This window comes from Vicugna pacos, chromosome 7 (genome assembly GCF_048564905.1).
Source record: "Vicugna pacos chromosome 7, VicPac4, whole genome shotgun sequence".
NCBI lineage: Eukaryota > Metazoa > Chordata > Mammalia > Artiodactyla > Camelidae > Vicugna > Vicugna pacos.
Window position 1 is genome coordinate 41,482,583 of NC_132993.1, and position 21,466 is coordinate 41,504,048.

Below are 21,466 nucleotides of genomic sequence, written 5' to 3' on the forward strand. Positions count from 1 at the left end.
CTGTAAAATTTAACTTTGCAACGTTATGGAGTCTCTCTTATAGCATGAAGCTCCTGTGGCTGAGTTTCAACAGTAACTTCCAGGACCTGGACTGGTGATCTGTAAATCAGAAATGTACTGTAAAAAACGGTGCTACCCTCCTCCTCCACTTTATTAAACTTAGTATTTTTGATTTATAAATCACCTGTCCAGGCTCTGTGTGGGGACCTAGGACTGGTTCCTGTTCTCAAGGAGCTTACAGTCAAGTTAGCGATAATAGAAGTTGACAGGCAATTACAATATAATTGTATATGTAATTATATTCATATTTTTAATTATATACTTACACAATACATATTTATATACAGTATATTGTGTACTTATATTAAACTATATAATTATATAACTATATAATTAATATGTATAATATACATAATTTATATAATTATAATAATTGCTAAGGTGGGGGAGGTGTAATGTACTCTGGGAGCACAGAGCCTTCCCTGACTCCCCAGAACGAGTGACGGCTCATCTGAGACTGAAGGGTCAGAAGGAGAGAGCCGCAGAGTGAGAATGAATCCAGGAGAGTAGTCCAGGCAAAGGGAACAGAATTTGCAAGGACTTGGAGGTAAGTCAGAGGGTGACCCATCACATGAGTGTGGCTAGAAATAAGAAGGTAAGGGAGTGAGGCAGGCAAACAGATCATGCAGAATCTTACAGGATATACCAGGGAGACTGGATTACATCTAAAAGCCTGGGGGCGGGGTGGCTGGTGAAGGACGACTTTAAGCAGGGAAGTGACATGGTTAGATGGGTAAATGCTAAGGTACAGACTAATAAAAGAGCTAAGACAAAGCTGCAGTGGGCTTCCTTAAGGAGAGAAGTCCTCAGGTGGCTCACCCTGGCCCGTTTCTGACCTGCAACCCAAGAATATGCTTCTAAGGAGTCATCACTTCTTGGAGCTAAAAATCAAAGGACCCAATTTGAGCATGATATCGCAAAGTTCTGGGAATATCAGAAGCTGTCAATGTTCTAAGAGGTAAAACAAAAACAGACAAACAAAATCAAAAAAAGAAAAAAAAAACAAACGCAGAAAGTTCAGAAAATAAAGAAAAAGGTGTCAGAACCCCTTTCTTTTATAAAATAAGGTATTGTATGCCTATAAGGAAAATGACCAGATACAGGAAACCTAGAACTTAGATATTAACACTGTGTATCAAGTGACCACATCCCTGAAATATAAAGCTACTTATTCAGAATAAAGGTCATTAGCCTCTAGATCAGGTTAACGGGGAAGTTTCTGAAATTTCCTGCTGGCAGTGATTCTCAAAAAAGCTTGCCAATAAGAACTGCCTGCCAAGTTCAAAAAAATATGGATCTTGGGTCCCGTCCCAGACTAACTGAACCAGAACCTCTGAGGACAAAGCCTTGTATTTTTGCAAAGTTCCCCATCACTCTCATTGGCAGCTAGGGTTGAGTTATTGTTTGCTTGTTTGCTTTTTAAAATCCGTCAGCTTTATCGGGATATAAATGACATATAATAAACTGCACATATTTAAAGTGTACAACTTGAAGTGTTTTCACTTACATATATTACATAGCAAACATATATGCACAGCTGGGAAACTACCACCACATTTAAAAAAATGAACATGACCATCACCCCTGAAAATTTTCCTCATGTTCCTTGATAATCCCTCTCTCCTACTGATTTTGAGCAATTTGATTATGATGTGCCTTGGTGTAGATTTTGGTATTTGGGGTTTGTTGAGATTCTTGGATCTCTGAGTTCACAGTTTTCAGCAAATTTGAAAATCTTCTGGCCAAAGATTTTTCTCTGTCCTCTCTTTCATCTCTTTGGGAACTCCAATTATATCAGATCAGCTGAAATTGTCCTTTAGCACACTGATGCTTTTTTCATTATAAAAAATTTTTTTGGATATTTTATATTTTTGTCTTTAATTTCTCTAATTTTTCTTCTGTAATTTCTAGTCTGATGTTACCATCTTGTGCTTTTTCATCTCAAGCATGGTAGTGTTTATCTCTAAAAGTTTGATTTGGGTCTTTTATATACATATCAGGTCTCTACTTAACTTTTTGAATACATGGACTACAGTTTGAATACAGTTATAATGTCCATTTTAACGTCCCTGTCTCCTCATTTTAACGTTTCCGTTAGTTCTGAATTGATACGTCTCCTTATCGTAGGTCACGTTTTTCTGCCTCTTCCCATATCTGTAATCTTTCACTGGATGACAGATATTCTGTTTTTACCCTGCTGGGTGCTGGGTCTTTTCATATTCCTATAAATGTTCTTCGGCTTTGTCCTTGGATGCAGTTAAGTTGCTTGAAAACAGTTTGATCCTCTTGTGTATTGTCTTTATGATTTGCTAGGTGAATCTGGCACAGGGCTCAGGCTAGGGCTAATTATGCTCCACTGCTGAGGCAGGAAGCCCTGGATACTCAGTCCAACGTCCCATGAATTATGAAACTTTCCAGTCCAGCTGGTGGAAAGATCCACTATTCTTGGCCCAGTGTGAGCATCCGCACTGTTTACTTTAATCCTTTCGCATGGTCCTTTTCTGGCCATGGCTAGTTTCCTCATACTATGCCCTGATACTGCTGAATCTGCTGCACCGATATTTGCTGAATACGCCAGGGGACCTATATCGGGAACCCAGATCTCCAGGTGTCTCTCTGTGTGCAGCTCTCTCACCTCCTTACTTGGTCCTATGAACCCCAGCTGCTTTGGTCTCCCTGCATTCTCAACTCCATCTCTTCATCTCAGAATCCTCTGGGCTCTGCCTGAGCTTCTCTCCTTGCACCACTGCCTGGACACTCACTAAAGGTAAACTGGGGTGATCATAGGGTTCCCCTCGTTGGCCTCTAGACACTGTCATTTGTTATCTGATGTTCAGTGTCTTTAAAACTGTTTATTATCTATCTATCTATCTATCTATCTATCTATCTATCTATCTATCTATCTATCTATCTATTATCTGTCTATATCTATCTGCCTGTCATCTATCCATGATTGTTTTAGGTGTGAGGGTAAATCTGGTCCTTCTTACTCTATCTGGGCTTGAGGAGTTAGTCTAGCATAGTGGGTCCCGGGCAGCTTTAAAAACTACTGTTGTTTCTGTTCCCTATCCCAAAATTCTGATGTAACTGGACTGTGGCGTGGCCTTGGCAGCAGGGTTTTTAGAAGCTCCTAGGTGATGACAATACGCCTCCAAAACTGAGAGGTGACCTTTTAAGGAAAGCAACAGAATTTCACCAAAGTCACTCTAGCTCTTTGAGGTTCAAAAATATACTTTGTTTGGTTAAAAACAAAAACAAAAACAAAAACAAAAACCTGTGTTGATTGTAGCAGTCATGACAATATGACCACACAAACAATAATGGGTAAATATCTAAACTTAAAAAAAATTCCTTCAAGATTGGTCTTAATGAATGCTTCTACAGTGCTGGATTTATTATGCTAATCATTTGCTGCATAATTGGTTAATAGCTAATTAAGAGCACTATTGTGATTTAAGGGCATACTACAGAACCGGATTTTGCATATTCAAATAGTGGTAATAAAAATTTACACATAACAATACATTTTTGATGGTTAGGTGAGTTTATGTAATGATTTTCCAGAGTCTGACATTGAAAACATACTAACTGAATTCAGAACCTCCCTCCATTAACAAGAGACCTGACTTTGTGGTGGGATAAGTCCGTCTGAGGCCTCTGTTCCCTTAAATCTAGCTGGAAGGCAGATTTTTCAATGTTCCCAGCAGGAATCCAGCTAGGATGTTTACTTATTCTGTGAGCCTTGTCTCCCACACCATACCACCATCTTTCTGTGTACTGGTAGGATTTCCTTCAGAGTCTACACTAACTTCCTGCTCAGGAAAGAAAGCATGAGAGAAAGATGACTAACCATGTCATCTGGGGGCAGCAGGATAGGATGAGGGGAGAACTGGGGTAGCATTCTGTCTCAGTCTCCTGATTCTGCTCAGATAGGCTTCAGATCCAGAACAAACCTCTCTTCTCTTCTATTCATGATTCTTTCCCTTTATTAGAATCCTTCCAAAGTGTCTTCAAAGTCATCCAAATCCTGGAGTGACCCACTAGAAACTAACAACCCAGAAATGCAAGAAACAGATCTGGTGCCATAGATCCTATTCGGTCCAAGGCTAAGGGTGGGCAAATCCAAGAGTGGTGTGGTGGGTTCTCTGCACAGATGGCTGCTAAAACTTCCTCCCACCTTTGTATATGTGAGCTGTTCTTCCCTTTGAGAGGTGGAGTCTAGCTTCCTTGCTTTTGAATCTGGGCTGGTCCTGTGACTGGTTTTGGCCAACAGAATCTGGCAGAAGAGATGCCGTAAGACTTTAGAGGCTTTGCAGCCTCTCTCGGTAGAGAAGTTGCTTTACATTTAATTCCTTTAATCAATTAAGAAATAGTTTTGAGTATGTCCCAGGCACTGCTAGAGATAAAGCAGTGAACAAGAGACACAAAGACCTCACTCTTCTACTAAGCAAAAGCAGGAAATAAACAAGAAAGCAAATGACCTAGGTGATTACTCCAGACAGTAAAAGAGTCCTACAGGCGCTATGAGCAAGGAGGGTCTGGGTGAAGGTGGTCAGCTGAGAAAAACTTTCCTAAAGAGGTGCTGTTGGAGCTGACACCTGAAGGACGAGAAAGAGCAAAGGTGGGCATGTCTAGGGGCAGGAGACTCCACAGAGAAATCCAAGGTGGAAATGGACATGACAGAGTCAAGGAACAGGAAGGAGCCAGTTAATTCTGTTGAATAGCTGGTACATACAGGCTAAAATAAAAATAATAAAATTATTTTAAAATTTAAACTAACTTTTAAAAGACAGGGCAAATACATATTTCTATATATGTAAATGTTGGAAAGAAATAGTATCTCCACGGATTATTAAAAAATTTATCACCTTTTTCACTTATCTGTAGCTCATTATTCAGTGAGCAAATAGTATGTAACAACAGGATCAAAGAGTAAACTTTATCATTATTAATTTTCATAAAAACAACTATCTGAAATCAAAGTTTAGATTAAAAATACTTTCTGCTTAAAAAAAGTTGGGATTGGGATATGAAAGTTTGAAATCCTACAACACGGGGAATATAGACAACATTTTATAATAACTATAAATGGGGTATAACCTTTCAAAATTGTGAATCACTCGCAACTTACATAATATTGTACAGCAACTATACTTCCAAATTTGAAACCCTGTAAATTCACTCTAAACAGGTACTCAGAGCCCAATACATAGGAACCTATTTCACTGCATGTCCACTTGAAATAAAGTTGTTTACTCAAATACTCTCCTCTACCCGTTAGAGGGAGAATCAGAAGCCGTGGAAGCTTGTTGGGTTGCACAGACATAACTGGTTACCAACTCTGCGGACAAATGTTCTCCGTAGTTTCTCTACGGAGAATTCGAATCCTCCCTCTGGGAGCGTCTCCTGTGCTGTATCACCAGGCACAACCCTTTTGTGCCCATGAGGCCAAATATCAATTGTCAGAAGGCAGGGCTGCCTCAGTTTACTCCAGGGTCAGGCTGCCCTTCAGAGAACCAAATGGGGGACACTGGGGACTCACTCACTTGGCATATAGCTGCAATGGAACGCTTAGGTCAAACTCGAGCTTCACAAATGCTCGTTGAGTGTTTAAAAATTGATAGCTTTTTTCATCAATGTTCAATATTAAACATAATATTCAAATATTCAGTATTTAAACATAATATGCAAATATAAGTATAATCATATAAAAGCTAGTTTACCTATTTTTACAAGTGTGGATAAAGAGTGGGGTCCTTAACATGCTGCCTTGCCTTACTGTTTAAAGACACAGAGGCCTCCCTGGACCCAGTAGCTTCAGCATCTCTGGATGCTGATTAGAGATGTAGAATCTTGGACCTCAGTACAGACCCACTGAAACAGAATCTGCCCTTTCAGGAGGTCCCCAGGACTGGTGGGAGTATGAAGGCTTCAGGTGCACTGCTTCAGTGTTCTGTGTTCTCCAACTCAAGGCCTCACTCCACAGCTTGGCACACACACTGCATCTTCCCTTGCAGTACAGATGCTACAACTTTAGGGCAAGCAGAACCCAGTGAGAGAGGACCACTTCACTCTACATCTTAGTTAATATGCTCTGCTGATTAAATCTAGTCTAGAATTAACCAATCCAATTTTCACCCTTCATCCTCCAAAACATGAAAAGAAAAGAAAAAAAGAAAAGAAAAGAAAAACAGAAAAGAAAAGAAAAGAGGCAGACTCTTCCGGTAGGATTTGGATAAGTGTGCATGAATTTGCTGCTCTCAGCTTAATGACTTCCCTGGGTGCTGCATGAAGTCTTATCCATCCCAGCTTTGAAGAAGGTAATGTCTCTGAATTCCTTGACCATGGTTCTTAACCTTTGCCTGCATTAGAGCCTCCTGGATTAAGATACTGATTGCTGAGCCCAACCCCAGAGTATCTGATTCTGTAGGTCTGGGCTGGGGCCAGAGCATCTGCATTTCTAACAGATCCCCAGGCAATGCTGATGCTGTAGGTCCCTGGACCACACACTGGAAGTCACTCTCTTCTCCTAGAGCACTGACTTCTGGTTTCTCTCATTTGGTCCTTTAAAAGAAACTGATTGGACAGATGGACTAACAGGGAGATACACTTACTGATTTCTATTGTTTATCCTCTCATTATGGTCTGTTTATATCTTTTCCAAACCCTGTAAATGTTTGGAAGGCAAGGACTATGTCTTTAGATCTGTTGTGAGCTGAAACGCGTCTCCCCCAAGAGATATGTTCACTCCTATAGCTGTGTGTGTAATTTAATTTGGAAATAGGGTCTTTGCAAATGTAATCAAGTTAAGCTGAGGTCATACTGGATTAGGGTGGGCCCTAATCCAGTGACTGATGTCCTTAAAAGAAGAGGGAAATTTGAACAAGAGACACTCTGGGGGAAAGCCATGTGAAGATGAAGGCACAGACTGGATGTGTCTACAAGCCACAATGTTCCACTAAGAACTGCTGGCAACCACCAGAAGCTATGAAGAAGCAAGGGAAGATCCTCCCCTATAGCCTTCAGAGAGAGCACAGCCCTGCACACACCTTGACTTTGGACTTCTAGCCTCCAGCACTGAGAAAATAAATTTCTGTTGTTCTAAGCCACCCACATTGTCATGGCAACCCTGACACTTCCCAGGACAGAGAATGGCGGTTATAGACAGCCAGTAACTCTAGGATGAAGATGTCGCTGATAGGTGCAACTGGTGTTCCAGGTTCTTGTCCCGTCCCAGAAAGAATTCAGAGACAAGACGTAGTGGTTAAAAAAGGTAAAGTGAGGATTTATTAGAGGATGGATACTCCACTCTCAGGGGAGAGCGGGCAGGCTCAGGTGAGCAGCTGCCCTGAGTTTCTTTGGCAAGTTAGTTACATAGGGTGTAAAATTGAATGGGCGGAATATTCATTGGGGAGGGAAGGGTTTGGGGTCGTATTCCCTGATTATCATCCCCACTCCACCTTCCCAAAGGGAGGAGGGATTTTTGTCCTTATTTAGTCTGGATCGGAAGTGTCATGGTGTCGGTGTATGATGGGTACTTCTGATCTGCAAGGCTAATTTTATTGAAATGAGGGCATAATGAGTAAAAGGTTACATTCAGACACTGGAAATTCCTGCCTTTTCTGACCTTTCTTTGTTGGTCTCCAAGCCAAAAGGTGTGGCCCCTTATCAGCCCAAAGATTCCAGCTTTTCTTTCTCTGTCCAAGGATCCCTGCTGCTCACATGATGTGTGGTTTCCTGCATTTGGCCTGTGCCCCTCCTTTCTGCCTAATTCCTGCCATTTGGTCTGTGTCCCCCTTTCTCTGCTCATATCTAGCTATCTGCCTGCTCTAACAGAGACAAGTCACCAACATCACCGGAACCACATTAGTAACATACAGCTGACTGGTGTGATGATGCAGGGCAAAGAATGAAGACATTTAAAAAGGAAGGTGAAACTGCACAGGCTTTTCTGGTCAGGTACAGAATTCTTAACCACTTAATTAATCTTAGTACACTTTTCACTTTACCAGGAAAACCGGTACCAGATTTGAAAAAAGAGAAAAGATGGACAAGAGGGAAGATTCTCAGTGATCGATGCTCGTTGCACATGAGGATGCATTATCCAGTTTATCTTTTGGTTGTTGAGGTTAATGGAGAATTGTAAGGCTCCTTCTAAATCAGGTGACCTTATAGCTAGGTTTACTCCTGTAAATTATGTCTCATTTCACTCTAAAAAGTCTAGGTATACATCAAATAGTTGCACTGGTACAAATGATCATTTATGGTCAACGTGAGGGAAATAACCTGGCACTTCCCACCTCCATGACTTTGATTCCTGCCAATTCCTTTTAGCCCAACTGTTCCCAGTTCCACACATTCAAATCTCATCTTCCTTGCAAGACTTTCCTTGATACCCCAAAGGCTCTTCTTGAGTTTCCAAAGCTTACAATCATGATAGGGCATAAGTCAACTATACCTTGAGTGTTACTTCTTTGTGGACACATCACATTTTGCTGATCAAAGTGGACTTGAGAAAAGAAACCCACCCCCACAGCAGGTAGCACGTGCATTCAGCTCTCGAGGTGCAAAACAAGTATTTGCTAACACACACACTGAGAAATAAAAATAGCACTAAATGAAACACTTCTGCTGGTAAGAGCTGGTTCCCCTGATGGAAAAAGTATATGCGAGAGCTGCAATTCTTTTTGATAACCATTTTCTGGAATGTCTTATACACTAGGAGTTACAGAGCTGTCAGCCAACAGAGGAATGTCAGAGCAGCAGACTCCGAGTTGTCAGCTCTGATTCCAAACTTTTCTTCTTCTGGTTGCAGCAGCCAAATTATAGCTCGAGAGAAAAACATAATTATATTCCCAAAGGCCAGGGATAGCTGCTGAAAATACTCTAACTATGAACAAAACAACAAGAGATACATGAGGATTACCCATGATGCACAGCTAATCCAAAACATTTCAGGGACAATTATAAAATGATTTTACATGTTTTTGCTCTTCTGTCCTTCAGTTCAAAAATATTAGTTAAATGCCAGTCTGGTTGATTGACAGGTACAGTTAAATCTATCATATTTCTGTATGTATTTAAAAATACATTTCCTCTGATTGGCTTCCTGATATAAAAGCAGAATGAATGCATTAATGCATGCTTGTGTAGCAAGGATCTTAGTAAATCTCTTGCTGACCTATCTGCCTCTTGGGTAAGGTATCACGGTGTAACTGTGCCTCAGTTTGCTGGTGGGTACAGTTCAGACAATTTCAGGTATCCTGAGCACAAAGGAAAAACTCGGAGGTGGCAGGTCCGAGGAATGAGATCACTCACAGTTCTGATTTAGTGGGTGAGTGAAATGGAGATTCCTGAGTCAGAATCTTTCAATTAGCTAAACTCGAAAAGCTTCATTTCTTTCTGGGTTTCTCTTGCCAGCAAACTCGTAGCAATGGGTTTACAGGGAGGCAGAAGTGGTGGGTTAGCATTCATACAAAGCTGACAACGGAAGAGAAGCGCAAACAGCACTAGAGGGGAACACTTATTCGCCTGGGGCCATTCATTGAGGGACTCTGCAGCCGTTAGGGACGTCACATATTACAGCAAAACGCATCATTCATGCTTCTGGGTCAGGATGTTATCACTGAATGTTTGTCCTCAGGAGTAAATACGGAATTTCAAAGTGAGGCACACCACCTTGAGGCAGAGGCAAAGGAAAACCAGTGAAAACCAGTTCACAACTCTTAGACCCCCTTGCCTCCCAACACAGAGCAGGACAAGGAAACGGAAGGTTGTTCAACACTGGGAAAGGATTCACAAGGAACTTCTCTTGGCCACTCAGCTGTGAGTCCCACCCCCTGACCCCTGCAGCGGTGGAGGGGTATCTGATTGCTGTTGAAGCAATCCAAGCAATCTCAAGGCGGCTCCTGCGGCTGTGGGCCTGCAGGGTGAGATTAGAGGGCTGCATCTGGGGGAAAAATAGCATTTCCATCTAGCTCAGGGCAACCAGAAGGAGATGTTACCTGCGGACCAGAAGTGGGTCACACAGCAGAGAGCGTTTTCTAGGAGTTTTTCCAATTCAGGCCATCAGGATCCACTGGAACGTTAAGGGCACTTGAAAGGTGAGATCTTGGTGAAGGGGGCAGCTGGAAAAGCAGGGGCGGTGGGCCAAGTGGCCGCTGGAGGCACATGGGCATTGCTAAGGTGGACCTTTGACCATTCTCCCTGACTGCTCCAGATGGTCGATGATCCCAGTTCATGACTGCTGGCCTGGTAAAATGAACACTCCTCCACCTCCACCCCTTCACACTCACTTGCACTGTCTAGTTTGGAAGATAAGTTACATGGTCACCTTTGCATTACCCATGTCGTAAGAACTGCAGTCAGAAGGGCCCAGGGGGGCAAGTGCCACATCCCACCAGTGTGCCTACCAGGCACGGGGAGTGTGAAGCCTTCTTGTAGTAGCGCCAGTCATGTGAGAGCTCTCCCCATCTCTGCATCCCTACCCCGTGGGCAGTGAGCTGGGCAAGAGTGGGGAAAAGACAGAAGCTGATCACAACCCTTGCCAGGCAGCTGGCGTCCTCTCTGCCAGCCAGGGCTGAGGGAGAGAGACTTGACTACATCAATGTGGATTTTCTACTGTTATTCAGGACTGGCAATTCTAATCATTAAAACCAGACTGTGTTTTCAGATTGAAAGTGATGGTAAGGTTTCTATCAGCTTTTGTCAGTGACTGGTCCACAGAGGGCCTGGGACCCATGCTGGTCTACGAGGTACGATGGAAAGTCGGCTGGGGAGAGGTTTTCTCCTGTGAAGGGAGGAATGGAGAAGTTCCTTTTTTTCCCATCACTTTCCTTGCCCTCTGCTTTAAACACTGTCATGTGATGCCTGTGATGGGACAGTGATCACCTTGTGCTCTCACTGACCAAACTGAGAGGGAAGGCAAGGTTGGTGGAGGGGGAATAAAAAGAGCCTGGGTCCATGATGAAACCAGCGACCCCAACCTGTCGTGAAACCACCTACTTTGGCCTTTCTGTTAAAGAGACAATAAAAGTCCAGAAGGTTGCAATCTGTGAGCTGGACCCTGTTACTTACAAAAAATTGTTACCTTTGAACACCAAGAAAATACTGAACTATATAACCTATGCAAAGCTTGCTTCTCTTTTTAAACACAGTAGAAGTGATCTCATAAAGGGGATTTACTGTCTCCTAGAAACAGTGTGCTCATGTTCCATACCACAGTCTTACATCTCTAGTAAATTATATCACAAACAACATAGGGAAGCAAAGATACAGCTTTGAATTGTTAGGCAACATGCTAATTATACAGGGGCCTCCACTGTATGATAAAGTTCACATACAGCACAGAAGCATACCATACTGCTACGTATCAATTTCCAAATGTACACATAATATAAACTTTAAAACTTAGTCTAGTCACAACAGATTTAAAAATCAAATTTCCACCTTACAATTTTGTCTAAGCCTGTACTAGCACCCCCTCAAGTCCTGCTCCCAACGCTTTAGTGCCCTGGAACTCAGTCACGAACTCCAGACAACTGAACCCTGAGACAGGAAGGTCTCTGTGTGAGTAACTCACGCTTTGTTCCCAAAAGCGTTAGAAGGTGGCTCAGCCATGATGTAGGTTGTCAAAGGTCATCAATTTCTCAACTTACAAAGTAGATTTTGTGTGAGTGGCGTAAGGTATTAAAGCAAAAACCAACTTGAACCAAAGCAAACAAAACAAAACAAAAAGAACCTCTCAGTCTAGCCCCAGCCCTCCCTCACTGTCGGTTTCAAAAAGGGATCAGACATGTTTATACAACATTTCACTCTGACTGTTGAATCACCTGGCTGGGTTTGGTTCTAAAGAGACTGATCTCTCTCTCTCTCTCTCTCTCTCTCTCTTTTTACTTCTTTGGCTAAATGCTTTGCTATTTCAGATAAGTCTCTGCCAACTTCTAAACTACTAAGGCAAAAAATAGGCTCCTGTTACAATTCTAAAATTTTTTGAAGTTGTCTGAGTATTTGTAGCCAAATATTATTGCTCTTGGAAAACACTAAACAAGATACTTGTAAAACATGTGTAGGCCAAGATAAAATAAAACCTCAACAACCGTCAAATACAGTAAAGACGCTGAGATGGTGACCAAACCCTTTTCTACTTTCTCTTGAGCACAGCCAGCAACATTCCCCAGCCTCCCTTTAGTCTGGTGTGGCTACATGCCTGCGTTCCAGCTAATGAAATACGAGCAGAGATAAGGTGCTGCCTCCAGGACTGGCCTGCGGAAACCTCCCATCACGATCCTCTAGGCTTATTCTGCCAGAGGAACGAAGAGCCTCCCAGGATCTACAGCACCGGATCTCCAACTGTTGGTATCAGAACCCCTTTACACGCTTCACATTTATTTAGGACCCTCAAAGCTTTTGTTTCTATGGGTTACATCTATTGACATTTATCAAGAACATTTTTAGAATCCTGATTTATTAAAAAATTAAGATAAAACACTAAAAGCCCTAAATGTTAATATGAATATAATTTGTTTCTATAAAAATTAACCATAATGGCCTAAATGAACAAAAAAACTAATGACAAAAGTGGCACTATTTAACATTTTTTGAAACTCTCTTTAATGTCTAGCTTAATAGAAGCCAGCTGGAATCTTAAATGCGCATCTTTATTCTACCTGTTATGTTGTTTTGGTTGAAGAATACTAAAAAAACTCCAGATCTTCACAGAGGAACAGCTGGAAAAGGAGAGATCAGGGGGAAATAGTCTCAGGGACTTTAGGGTCCTTGAATTGTACTTTGAGACCCAGTGATTTAGAGGAAGATGGACCCACAGGATATAAGAGGTCTCCGTTCCTGTAAGACCCTGTGGAAGGCGGCCCAACCAGAAACAGCCCCACTGAACTATGATGCAGACGAGAAGTCACCTTTGATTACATCAAGCTACTAAGATTTGGGGATTTACGTGTTGTAGCAGTTAGCATTATTCTAATTAAAACATTAACCCATGTAGTGGCAACTCTATGCCAGGCCCTGTTTAATCAGTGTACATATACTAACTCACTCAATTCTCTCAACAATCCTATGAAGTAGCTGCTTTTATAGTCTCTATTTGAGAGGTGAAGAAACCGGGCACAGAGAGGTGAAGTGAATTATCCAAAGTCAGACAGCAAATAAACAAGTCTAGTTCCAGAGTTCTTGCTCCCAGTCACTTCACCATACTGCCTACTCACCTTACCTAAGTATTTCCCAGCACCATCTGACACCTTATACGCCAGACAAGCAATGTAGATCCAAGTGAACAATCTGTATTTACTCTAATGACTTGCTTGTTTGAAACAGATATATGGATAGCAGCTAGGTTTGGATTCTTAGAAGAGATGAGTGTTGGTAGCAAATGAATCGTTGAGAAGGAGTTACTGAGGACTCTAGAAGAAAGGTGGTACAACGGTTGGGGGTGGCTGGTGGGCAGAATTCTAGACGGTCTCCTGACCTGGCCACCTGGTGTTTCTTCCCCTGATTATGTTACGTGGCAGTTAGCTGCATGATTATGGTATATGGTAAAACGGATTTCAGAGATGTAAGTAAGGCTACTAGTCAATTGACCTTAAGATAGGGAAATTACCTGAGTGGATAATCATGAGCCCTTTAAAAGCAGAAATTTTCTCTGGCTGGCAGCAGAAGTCTGGAAGGTTTGGAGTAGGAGAAGGACCGGATGCTTCACTGATGGATTTGAAGGTGGAGGGACCCTGTGAGAAGGAATATGATGGCCCTAGGAGCAAAGACCAAACCCCACCTGACAGCCAGCCAGGAAATGAGAACCTCAGACCTACAGCCTCAGGGATCTGAATTCAGCCAACAGCTTGAATGAGATTAGAAGTGAATTCTTCCCCAGGGCCTCACCTGATTTGGGCCTTGCAGCACTCTAAATAAGGACCTGGCTGGGTCCACCTGGACTTCTGATCTACAGAATCCTGAGTTAATAGATGAATGTTCTTGTAAGCCGCTAAATTGATTTGTTACACAGCAACACAGATCTAATAGGGTAACTCAAGAGAGATCATATCTGTCCCAGGGTACTTGCTTAAGCAAGAAAGCCTTTGTTATTGCACCCCTATTCCCGGCAACTAGTGACAAACAACCCTAAGGACCAGTAAGTTTTCCTGCACAAACAAAAATAAATAAAAGAAACCCAAACCACATACTTCCTTAAAAATATTTTCAATCTACCATTGGCAACTCTAAGATTAGTAATCCATAATGGTTTATTATTATAAGCCACAGAAAATCTAAGAAAATTGTTTAAGGCAACACGTTTCATGTAATCTACTTGCCTCTCTTGTAGTTCGCTCTTATAAAGAAGTCTTAGAAAGTCCCAGAATTGAACATCACATTCATGCACAGACCCTGTGAAATGCATGCAGCAGATTCTCAGGGCTTTTATTTTTTAAGATATATGTATATATATACACATACATATATATATATATATATATGTATATATATACACACACACACACACACACACATATATTTGGAAGTAAACTCTATGGATATAATTTTTATATCTTGCTCTTTTTTCAAAAAAAGCCTCTTTACAATAAGATAAGTTAAAAAATATTAAATTAGGGGGAAACTCAGAATACCCACCAAATGTCACAAGGTCCTACACCTCCACAAGAGATGGCTTTGAAACATCCACATGCTAAAGAAGATTCTTAGAGTTCTTAAGATAAAAGGAAACTAGTTTCTGAGAAGAAGAATTTTTCTAGTTTTCTAAGAGAAATCTCTTCTATGGGCTGTATCGCTCAATATAAGCTAGGGTCTGCTGCAGTAATTAAAAAAATCCCCAAATTTCAGTTATTTGGGTTAACAGAGCTCTATTTCTCACTCATGCTACACGTCCTCTATTGTTTAGCTGGGGGCTCTGCTCCATATCTCTTCCTTCTGGGACTCAGGCTGGCAGCAGCCATCATCCTGGATGCCTCTTGGTTGCCATTGCTGGAGGAAAAGAAAGTCTGGAGGGTGTTGGACTGGCAGATCATGCCATGGCCGGGCAATGATGTATCTACATCATATATCAAATGATATACACCATTTCCTGTCACATAGCCCCACCCAACCACAAGGAGGCCAAGTTGTGCATCCTAATATTGCCCAAAAAAGGCACGAACAAGTGATATCTCATGCACAGCACTAACGGCTACCACGGAAGTCGTTACAAAGTGTGTGACACAGTGCACCACATCACAAGTAATAGGGTGTGAGTGTCCTATGATTATTCTTTATACAATTGCTTAATAAAGGTGGAAAGCATTATGCTAAAGCATAGTCAGGTAACAACCATACCATGTGGGGACAATACAATAAGGCCCAGGATGCAGCTCTGTCAGTCGTGGTTAATGTAAAGACAAAATCCTCCTGGAACAGGCCTCCAGCGGCCAGGGAGGTAAAGCGGAAGAGGGAGGCTGGCTGTTTGACCAGACTACAGTAGACTGCAAAGGGGGCGGGGACTACTAACTTCCAGTAGATTTACTGCTACATAAGGCTGTGAACCTCAGACTACTAGATATTCTGGTTTTTCAAAAAGAAACTGGAAATGTGGGCTTGTTTATAAAATCTCCAAAATCAAAACTTTTTTTTAAAAACAACATGCAAACCAGTCAAAACATGTCTGTCAGCCAGATGTGGCCTGGAGATTGCCAAGTCATGGAGAAATTCTATGTATGTTACTGACTCCAGAGTCATCAGTTTTAACGATCAACTGAGCAAAAAGAGTGTTGCAGTCCCCCTGGGAGAGGGCCACGGAGCTCACATGACCACGACACGGGAATGGAGGGCAGTGCCACTCATTGGTGGCCCTCAGTGCTGAAATCACTACTGAAGAGGTCTTGGCTTTGTGGGAACCAAACGCCTGCCCAGAAAACTCTCAGGAGGCATATTCTAAACCCCAAGAGACCAGGGGCCTGGCCTGTGCTTGTTTAGCACTGTGTCCCCAGAATCTCCAAGGAAGTCCAGCCAACGGAAAGTGCTCAATAAATATATGTTAACAGAATGTGGGTGGTTGCGTGGAACTAATTTAAAGCCTGTATCTGCAGAAGGAAAACATGTGTGATAGCCTTTTTTTTCACCCAATTACACCAAGAAAAATGGCTTTTTCAGGACGTTCTGCACAACTCTAAATTGTTATGTTGCACAGAACCTTCAGTGCTAAACAGTGGAACTATAACCACATAGCATGTTTTGTTTTGTTTTGTTTTGTTTTGTTTTTTGCCTTAAAGAAGTGATTCCTACAGGAGCAAATTCAGCAGCTTCACGTTGTCTCCAAGCAGCCCAGCACGGCTGGGAGGCCAGAGAATGGCCCTTCCCATGCAGCTGCAAGGATGTGGCCAGCAGGGAGGGACCTGGCGGTTGAGCCGAGAAGCAAGGAGCTGCAAATGGGATGCAGACCACACCCCAGGGAGTGAACAGAACACTGGCGTCTCAATGGATGCTGGCACAGAGAGGTGACGACTCCTGAGGTCCCAGGGAAAGGAGATGCAGCCCCAGGAAGAAGAGGGGGGAGAGGTTCCCTGAACTGACAAAGACTAAGGTGTGCCTATTAAGCAGCCTGCATGCTTGAGATGGAAATTAAATTCAATTAAAAAGAAGACAGAGTGATTACTCTCTACCTCCAGCCTGTGGCCTGAGATCTCATATGCCCTATAAGACTGCTGTGGGTTGGGGTCCCTGGGAAGCAGACTCCCAGGTGAGCATCAGGTACAGGAAGTGTACTGGGGCGGGGGGCACTCTCAGGATCAACGCCTGTGGAGGAGGGAAGGAGGTGGGACTGAGCAGGGGAGATGCTCGCTGCTACGATGCAGCCTCCACGAAGGCCTCAGCGACGCAGGGAGTTCCAAAGCCGGGCTGCCCCTTCCCTGTCTTGAACTGGGGCAAGGTGCTGAGCTTCCATGCCTCCACGCTACCTTGCCACTGGATGTGGGCCGCCCCTGAGAAGGAAGACGTGGCTTTGGGCAAAGCCCCTTTCTTCAGCAGAGGGCTTCTGCCAGCAGCCTGCCCGTGGCTTGGGGAACATTTAACTCATTTACTCAATTAAGTAATGTTTCTGAGTATGTTCCCAACAGTCACTTCTCTTCTGCGCGGTTAGGGTGGCAGGAGCACAACTGCGTGAAACCCAGTGACTTTTCACCAGTGGCTTCCATTTTCTCTCTGCCCCAAACCCCGTAACAGCTCTGCCTGGATTTTCACTTCTTTCCAGAGTCTCCTCTCTGGTGACTTGTTTCAGAGGCAGTGAAACAGCCCAAAGGCAGGCAGGCTGGGGTCTGCCCTTGAGTAAACTGAAGGGCTCCCGAGCAGCCCGGCAGCATGGCCTTGGCTGTGGGTCCTTCAGTGCTTGGGGCAGAATGAGGACTGTGCAAGGGACGCGAACCCAGCTGACCTCTGCTGAGAGTACTAGCAAGACGTTGGATTCACACGCTTCTTTAGATTGAGCGTTAATCTGGCAGTAGGTTCAGAACACTGTGCTGGGTAGGGAATTGGGGTGATTATTTCAAACTAGCTAGCTGATCAATTAACAAACCAACCCACAAGGTGTCTGCCCTTGAAAGCTGATTTTACACACACAATGTAATCGTTGTCAGTTTTTAGAAAATTTAAAAAGAACCACCACCTAGTGCCAAACATATACTCCAATAAATCACCCTGTCTGGCCCTTCAGAATCTGAGACTTCAGTCCCAGCGTCCGTGTCGTAGCCTTATTAATGAATATCCGTGTGCTGAGTAAGTGCTGAGCAGTGTAACTATTACACTTACCAGGGCTCAAAAGCACCCATGATAAATAGATATTCATTTGAACCACATGAAATTGCCTCTTTTGTAGTTTAAAAAGCTATCAAATATCAACAGTTTCATATGGTTTAACCTCAATGATTTCTAAGGTTTTCTACCCAATGGATTTTCCTCATTTCAAAAGTTATGGTAAGAATGTTTCACAGATAATAAGCAAGTTGGAAAATTCCTTCCTTCCATCCTTTCTTCCTCTTCTTTCTCTCATCCCTTAGCAAACACTGACTCAGTGTCTTGTAAGAACAAGTCCTTTCGCTGCCAGTCCTGTGAGGGTGCAAAACTGAGTAAGGTATCGCCCTTGACCGTGGGTGGTTCATAACTAGTGAGGAGACCAGCCTGAAACAGTTCACAGCAGCACACAGCCGGGCTTGAAAGAAGGAGCAGGTGACACATATCGCAGGGCGAGGAAGGAGAGGAGGGGTCGGGAGAGACCCACGGAGAGTTCAACAGTCCCTGCCTTCGTTGAGAATTTGCTCTGTGTCAGGCACTGGGTGGTGTCAGGGGGATGAAGGAGTTCTGGGATCCAGTATCACAGAGATGGTGGGGGGTGCAGATGCCTTAGGAGGGGGAGTGCTTCTGACTGCGAGACTCACAGTGAGCCATGACACGGTTCAGGGGTCACAGTGAAGAAAGAACCAAAGGCCAGCCTTACGTAAGCATGCCCCACGTGTCAGGCACCGGTCCTGGGGCTGTGCCTGCATTAGCTTAGTCACCACGCACGACCCTTCCAGGAGGCGGGTATGATTATTTTCACAAGAGGAAACCGAGACACAAGGAGTTCACACGACTTGTCAAGGGCCTGGCCCTGGGGCCCACACAGGAGACGCCCTTCAGAGGGCACTGAGGAGAGTCTGAGAACAGAACGAAACATGCCACACAAAACGATGAATGTATAGAGAACACCTAAGATGCAGGTTGCTTATATTCTAGGAAAGTAGGTATAAAAAATGCTGGGAATATATATACACACACATATATTATTATATACATATTGTATATTATAATAATTATTATATAGTATTATATTAAATACACTAACATTACTTATTATTGTATGTAATGTGATTATATAATACATAATAAGAATTATATATTATATAATAAATAAGGCAATTTTGGAACTAGTGCAAAATAATAGTTGATTAATAATAGATACAATTATTATATATTATATGCAATATATAATATATAACAACTCTTCATATATTCTAGTATATATTCATATATTCTTCATATAATATTTATATATGAATATAAATAGCAATATATAATTGTATGTATTATTAACTGAAACTATGACAAAATAATAATTAATATAGATATAACAGTATTTATTATACATGATAGTAATATAATATATACACATTATTAATTAACTATTATTTTTGCCCTGTTCCAGAGTTAGTAACAGTCCTACTCTACTGACTAACCAGTGGTTTCAAAGAGTGGTCCCTGGACCAGCAGCCCCTATGTCTCCTGGGAAGCTGGGTCCCAGCCCAGATGTACTGTATCAGCACTGATGGGGGTGGGGCCTGGAAATCTGTGTAGAAACAAACTCTCCAGGTCTTTTTCATATATGCTAAAACTTGAGAACCACTGGACTAGAGAGAATGTGACTAACAGCCTAAACATTGCTGACCTCTCTTTATCCCATTTTTAGCTGTTAGACACTCATCGAATTGGAAGAAAGCCTTTGCTCTCTTAAGTAATAACCGTTTCCATTTTAATATTCTCTAAACTATTTAATTAGTAGGTAAGTTTCTCGTAGATATTAGAGGTTAGGATTTGAGAAGTCCAGGTTAATGAGTATTTTTATTTTATTCCCAAATTCAGCATTGATTATTTTTCAAGGCCACAGATTTTCTAAGAAAGGCACGCATTCAATTGCTTTCTTTCCTGGTGGAGGATGGAAGAGGGGAAGAAGACAAACACACTGATTTATTTAACAAGCGCGTATTCCGAGTGTTTGTTTAAGGGGCCTTGGCAGAGGGCTCGGGAGAAGAGAAGGTCCTGTCTTGAACAAATCAGCCCTTTGGGCTGAGGCAGCTCCGCGGGGCCGGGTTCAAGCACCGGAGTGCAGTAGTGAACTTTCACTTCTCCCCTTGCACCTCGACATAGAAAAACTTGTGAAAAACCATTCACCAAACTTACACTTTCTGAAATTGGGAAGAGAAGGATGACAATTAGCTTAGGTAACAGTGTCATCATTTAAAAATGGAAAAGGTGGGCTTTTAAAGTTTTGCCAACAGCGACTGGCTTTTGAAACTAAAATTGAAGATGCCTCAGTACTATTGCACCTGCCTCTGATGGTGCCCTGGTCTCCCTCCATCCAATCCATCTTCACACTGTCATCAATTCCTCTTTCGAAAACTTACACCTCTGGAAGCTGCTCCAACTTTCAGGCATAAAGTCCAAACGTCTCGGCCTACTTTACGTGGCCCTTCTCCCACTCACCCATCTCCTCAGCCTCCCCTCCCCTGCCTGGCCCTCTTGTCTGCCCAAGAGTCTTCCTCTTTACAATCCTGTCACCAACCTCTGCCCACACTTCTCCCTTTTCTAGAAGGTCCTTCTCTACCAGGCATGGGCCTTTTTGCTTTGTGACTCCATTAGAGCTCTTCTGACTGCAGAAAATAGAAACTCTACCCAAACCAAGGCTGGAGCTGCTCAAAAGATCCGCTTAAGAAAGCAAGAGCCTCTTCCTTAATTCTTTTAGTAAAAACCCAAGGGCTCAGTTACTGTGCTTGTGACACTGGTCTATCCTGAGCTAGTCCTTGTAATTGTGATTGGCCAGCTTGGAGAAGAACAGTGCTTGACACAGATTACGTGAAAATCCACTTCTTCATATCAATTACTGACAGTTAACAATGAATGAATGAATGATCGAACTGTCCAGTGCAGTGTAATAAGACAACTATATCTACGAGACAGTGAGGTGGCCAAAGGAATACATGTCCAGGAAGGCTTGGGTGAGGTTAGGGAAGGCTAATCGCAGGTCAGGAAATGCCTGAGCTTGAGCTGCAAAGATCGGTAGAGCTCCCTAGGTCAGGGCAGGGGCTGGCCAAGAGGAGAGGGAACACTGCAAAGAGCTGGAGGCGCTGGGGAAAGGCTGCGGGCATGAGGCCAGCTGGTGTGCGCAGAAAATGTTCACGGCTTGTTATGTGCTGGCCTCTTGGACACAGCTGGGGAGACGAAGTGGATAAGGGCAAAGAGATGTGTGCATGTGTGTGCAGGGTGACAGGGCAAGGGACAAGGTCGTAAAAGGCCCTGCGCACCACCCTAGGAGTTCACTATCAGGCAGCTGGGAGCCCTTGAAGAGGCTTTTATGTCAGGACAGCCAGCAGTTGGGTTGCAGCTCACTTGCTAGCTGGGTGGTCGTGAATAAGTCACTTCAGTCACCCCTATTCCTCCCTCCCAGAGCTGCTGTGAGGGCAGAACACACAAAAGCACCCCCTCCTGCACCTGGTACGTGATAGATGCTCAATGCATGGTAGTGTTTCTTACTCTCCTTGTGACCCGGTTGGATTTTTACACTTCACTTACTGGAGGGAAAAAAAAAAGGCCAGAAAATTAA

At 43.0% G+C, this 21,466-nt stretch overlaps 1 protein-coding gene and 1 long non-coding RNA gene across 4 annotated transcripts in view; one reads left to right on the plus strand and one right to left on the minus strand.

The window, feature by feature from the left end:
- CHN2 (chimerin 2) overlaps positions 1 to 21,466 on the minus strand; it is a 311,035-nt gene that overhangs the window by 61,866 nt on the left and 227,703 nt on the right. The window lies entirely within an intron of this gene.
- On the plus strand, positions 490 to 16,692 carry LOC140697393 (uncharacterized). Its single transcript, XR_012074386.1, has 3 exons — positions 490 to 607; positions 12,223 to 12,413; positions 16,332 to 16,692. It is a non-coding gene; the product is annotated as an uncharacterized lncRNA (long non-coding RNA).